This window comes from Etheostoma spectabile, chromosome 18 (genome assembly GCF_008692095.1).
Source record: "Etheostoma spectabile isolate EspeVRDwgs_2016 chromosome 18, UIUC_Espe_1.0, whole genome shotgun sequence".
Lineage (NCBI taxonomy): Eukaryota > Metazoa > Chordata > Actinopteri > Perciformes > Percidae > Etheostoma > Etheostoma spectabile.
In genome coordinates, this window is record NC_045750.1 from 14,218,122 (window position 1) to 14,223,199 (window position 5,078).

At 40.9% G+C, this 5,078-nt stretch overlaps 1 long non-coding RNA gene across 1 annotated transcript; it reads right to left on the reverse strand.

Moving 5' to 3' along the window:
* Window positions 1-1,468: 1,468 nt before the first annotated feature.
* Window positions 1,469-3,467, reverse strand: LOC116706679 (uncharacterized). The gene is made up of 2 exons (XR_004336297.1): window positions 2,612-3,467; window positions 1,469-2,010 (listed from the first exon to the last, which is right to left on the reverse strand). It is a non-coding gene; the product is annotated as an uncharacterized LOC116706679 (long non-coding RNA).
* Between the last annotated feature and the right edge of the window lie 1,611 nt (window positions 3,468-5,078).

A 5,078-nucleotide genomic window follows, 5' to 3' on the forward strand; every position in this document is an offset into this window, starting at 1 on the left:
TCTATCTATCTATCTATCTATCCATATATCAATCTATCTATCTATCTAGCAGGGTTTTCTTTTTTGCATATTCATTTTATGCTATTATCATTATTAAAAGATAGTTTCCAGGACGCAGTAGACAAGAAAAAAATTCAATCCACTAATAACCAAGAAAACACAGATTACACAATATGTTAAGTGTTTAATTACCAGCACTATGACAAAAGAGAAGTTGATGGATGTGTGTGTGTGTGTGTGTGTGTGTGTGTGTGTGTCACAGGGCTTTTAAGGCACATTTGCATTGTCAGCACTAAGACCGATAAACCAGCAAAGTGTACAATGTGTTTGGAAATTATTCTTTTTCTCACACTCAAAAGCTTTCACATTTCCGCTTTGATGAAGAGAAGACTGGAAAACAGACAGTACATTGCTTGTCTGCTTGCTTTTTGGTAATTTCCTATTAATTATGAATTTACTGGTAACATAAGTGAATGTGACGTCCCCTGTCACTCGTTAATCAGCTGCATTTAATATTGGCTAATTGACATATAACAGATAACGGATGACTGAACTCCAATGCACAAACTGTAGACCACTATATAATACATTATCTTCATAATACTGTACAGATAATACATCCTAAAATATACACTTTCCTGTTGTGTGACAGGGTAACACATTTATATATAAAAAGGATTCTAGAAAATAAAAAATGCAGCTGAAGTACAGCTTTTGCTTTTCGAATTTTTAGTAGATTTAAGTTTTACAATTAATCTACAATTCTAAACATACAATTTTAAAACATTTACCCTACCATAAAGATTATTTTTGCTGAAGTACATAGATGGATAATGTAAGCTTGAGTATCTACACCTAAGAATGTTAATAGGATGCATTTTTGCAAAGAAGCAGTTAAAAAAAAGCAACGTTTGAAATTCAGATCTCTTTATTTATGTCTCAGACTAACAGCATCTTGAGTGTAATAAGGATGCACACCTTGAAAATGAGCTCACGCACACACACACAGACACAGACACACAAAAAACCACAGGCTTCACAATGTAGTTATCTGGATGCAACATTGGGGTAATGTGACCAAGCAGGGGCGCCTTAGCTCATCAGCAAGGGTTGAGGTGTGTGTGTATGTGTGTATATGTAAAAGTGTGTGTGTATGTGTGTGTGTGTGTGTGTGTGTGTGTGTGTGTGTGTGTGTGAGGATGTGGAGAGTGTGAGAAAGGGGGGGGCAGGATTTAGGGTGGCAGAAGAACAGCCGTGCAGAGAGATAAGAAGTTGGGGATGTTTGAGTCGAGGGGGGAAAAAGCAGAGAAAACAGATGGATACAGACTAAGTGTGTGTGTGTGTGTGTGTGTGTGTGTGTGTGTGTGTGTGTGTGTGTGTTTTACCACAACTTCATCTTTGCAGTAGTGCACATATTAGAGGTCACATTTTAAGTGGAAGCACTTAAGAATAATAACCAGTTCATTCCTTTTTCATTAAAAGTATTTATTACACTCACACGATTGACCTTAGAACCTTTGATAATTACAAATATGTTGCTTTTCTAAACAGAAAACACATTGTTTATAGTCAACATAATGTTCAGAAAGGATTTCTGTTGTAACATGCAGCAGGTTTGCTGCATGTCTTCACCTTCTCTCTCCCCTTTAGTGCTGCCCTTGCTATGAAAAGGCAGAAATGGCCAAAAGATGATTGTAAAAAGAAGAAGAAATGATTTATGTTGCACAAACAGTGCAAACAGTTGTCATGTTGTCCTGGTGTTGAACACAAGTGGAAATACAGAAAGTAAACAGATTTACATATCATACATGACGTTCAAACAGTGTTATCGAGAATTCATGCCCCTGTGATACATGTTTTAAACCTCCTTTATTCTGAGTTAATAGTAATCTGTCATGTTCAGCCCTTATCCACTCACCACGTACCATCTGCTGGGTGCAGCTCTCTACCTTTCGTTTATCAAAGAAGCCGTTAAGCAGGGGATTCCCAATTCCTCCATGAGTTTTGTTCCTGCCATTTGGGGATAAAAAGTCCAATAAAAGCAGAGAAAAAGTTAAAGGTGAAGGAAAGGTCGATGTTGGATAATATTCCTCAAAGAAGAGACAGTGTTAGAAAGTGAGCGGTGACACAGAGAGCCTGAATGCAGCTCCACTTGACACATATATCCAAATAGGCTAGACTATTTTCCCGGTAGCGCATGCGTGTTCGCACAAATACATGGACACACACGTTCGTGTAGGAAAGCTCACGCACAAGCGCTGTAGCTACTGTCCATCCTGTATACGCATGCACACCCAAACAGGAAGATTGGTCACACACCTGCTTTTCATGTATATGTATAGTGATGGCAAAAAAAAACAATGCAGCAAAAACTGTTGCAATGCTTTCACACTCATTCTCTCTGAGCAGGCATTCACATATTCTCACCACGCACACCCGCAGCACAGCTCAGCTGAGTTAAGCAAATTATCTTTGTGTTGTTAAAACCAGCTCTCTATCTACCCTCACGCAGATGCTCACACCCTTAAACACACACACACACACACCCGCACACACACACAAACGCAGTACCTGTCATTTCCTGTCTTCCCGAAAAAAAACTTGATCTTACCCCTGATGGACGGCCACATGCTTGTACAGTGGACATGATGGCAGTGGAAGCCAAAGGAGATGCGAGATGGGAGAGTGTGTGTGTGGAAAAGAGAAGCAGGAGTTATGCAAAAACAATTACACGACACGACGTCGTCACACAATCAGCACGTCACTAACTGGATGAGTAAAAGATGAGAACCAGCGGTGCCCGGTGAGGTTTTGGCTTGTGATTGCTGGTATCTGATGGTGATTCAGATTCCAATGAATGTGCATTTGTACAATAGAGGAAGATGTAATACGAATGTATCAATGCCCATATTTTTTGTGCCTGTTTTGTGTGTGTGGGCATGCACATCATCAGTAGTGAAGGTACATTCGGTTTAAATCATGTTCTGAGAATCCGCGGGCCCACATCAGATACATGTGCCACATGTATCAGTCAGACACACACACACACACACACACACACACACACACACACACACACACACCACACACAACACACAGGTCATAAAACAAAGGGTCATGTGGGAGGAAGTGTGAGGGAGGGAAAGTACCTCATCAAGAGAACAACAACAGCAGAGGTGCAGGGAGTGACAGCTGCTCACTGAGAGAGACATGAGGGATCACCTCTGTACCATAACAACAAACACAACACTGCACAGCATGGCTGCCTCCAATCTCACAGACAGAGCAATGGACCAATCGACACACCTAATGGACAAAACGTTTGGGACGAAGTCTTCCTTTATTGTAAATCGGTTTGTGTTCAACAAGAGGACTTTTGCCTTTTTAATTAGCAGTTTTAACCTCAGTGATCCCCTTACGTTGAACATTGCTGTTTTACGGTCACAGAAGATGAAGATGAGTACATTGACACTTAAGCTGAATATTCACTCTGTCTCTCATTCACTTCCAATGCACATTTCCTGTATCTGTGCAATATCCAGCCAGCTACAGAGTTCACTGATGTTTAACTGTGTTCTGCCAATAGAACCACTCACACACTGTGTTTCGGAAATGGAGAAGTTATTCTTCTAGCATGTACCCTGTTTAGTACAATATTACTCCACCAGGTGATAAGCTGCACCACCTGTCTCACAGACTGTTGAGAGTTTGGGATTCCTCTGCTCAATATTTTTGTATTACCTAAATCCCAACTGTGACATCACATCCTTTGTTGTGGGCCAGAAGAGGGCCAAGTCGAGAGAGGAAGACTGATGTTAGCGTACATTTTGTCACCGAATTTTTTTAAATGTATCTTTTTCTTTCATTTTGGCTTTTCCGTCCACACTACGCTGGTGGATATCACGCAAATAAAGACTTTTCAAAAACTCTCGAGAGCAGAACGTTTAAAAAAGGGGGTCCTGTGTTTTCGTGTGGATGACGGAAATCAGTGCTTTTGCAAAACAATGGCGTAATTGAATTTATGTTAAAATTTGTTAGATTACATCTCTATCTCAAAATCTTAATTGACATGTCTACGCAGCAGCACAGGAAGTAACGTGTACCTGATAAAAGGAACTCATTACGAGCCATGATCTTGATGATCATGATTGTGGGCAGAAACATAAAAATATGTGCAGCAGTTTTGTTGATTACCAACCAACAGAGCATGAAGGAGAGGATTTATGATTTTGCCATTTGTCTTTATGAACGCAACCTGGAAACACTAGTGTGAACACACACTCTGCATATTCAAATTTAGCTCAGTGTATGCATGGTGTATTAGCGGGCCACCGCTGCAACTGGGGTGTGTTTGTTCTTCATTAACAAAGGATTTCTTCTTTTCTACTTGGAACTCTGAGAGTGTAGGGTTCTTTTTCATCGCCAGCATTATTGATACAAACACCCGAGGACTTTTCCACGGCTACAACATATTGCTTGATCCTGGAATCCCCTCTATTGCCTAATTTCCACTGCATGGTTTGACTCTACTAGACTCAACTCACTTTTGGTAGCATGTCCTTTTCTCAAAACAGAGTCCGCACTTTGTCAGTTGTACTGCGTTTTCTAAAATCTGGGTTGAGTAAATAAAAACATTGCAGATGCTACTGCCGATAGCCTGGCTATTTAAAAATGGCGGTTTGTGCACAGTGGCGGTGCCAGAGATTTCTTTTTGCTGGTGCTATTTGGTCGCTCGACGTTTCAGTGAGGGTACTTTAAAGTAAGGGAAAAGAGTTTCCCTTGACACACGTAGCCTACACGCATGCATGCAGATACGCTCCCGCCTCCGCAGTGGTTTACTAAGCGAGCGAACGAGAGGGAGAGAGAGATTGATGTTTTTAATGCACTAAGGTTGTCGATACAACAGCACCAGGAAACTCCGATGAGCCCACCCAACATGTTTCAAATACCAGCCGACAAGCCGGGTTTACACAATCATTACTGCAGCTGTCATACAGTAGCTTATCTTTGCAGAAGAGTAATGCAGCAGGCCAAATAATCACACACAGCCAACTACACACATAAACACACACACAAAA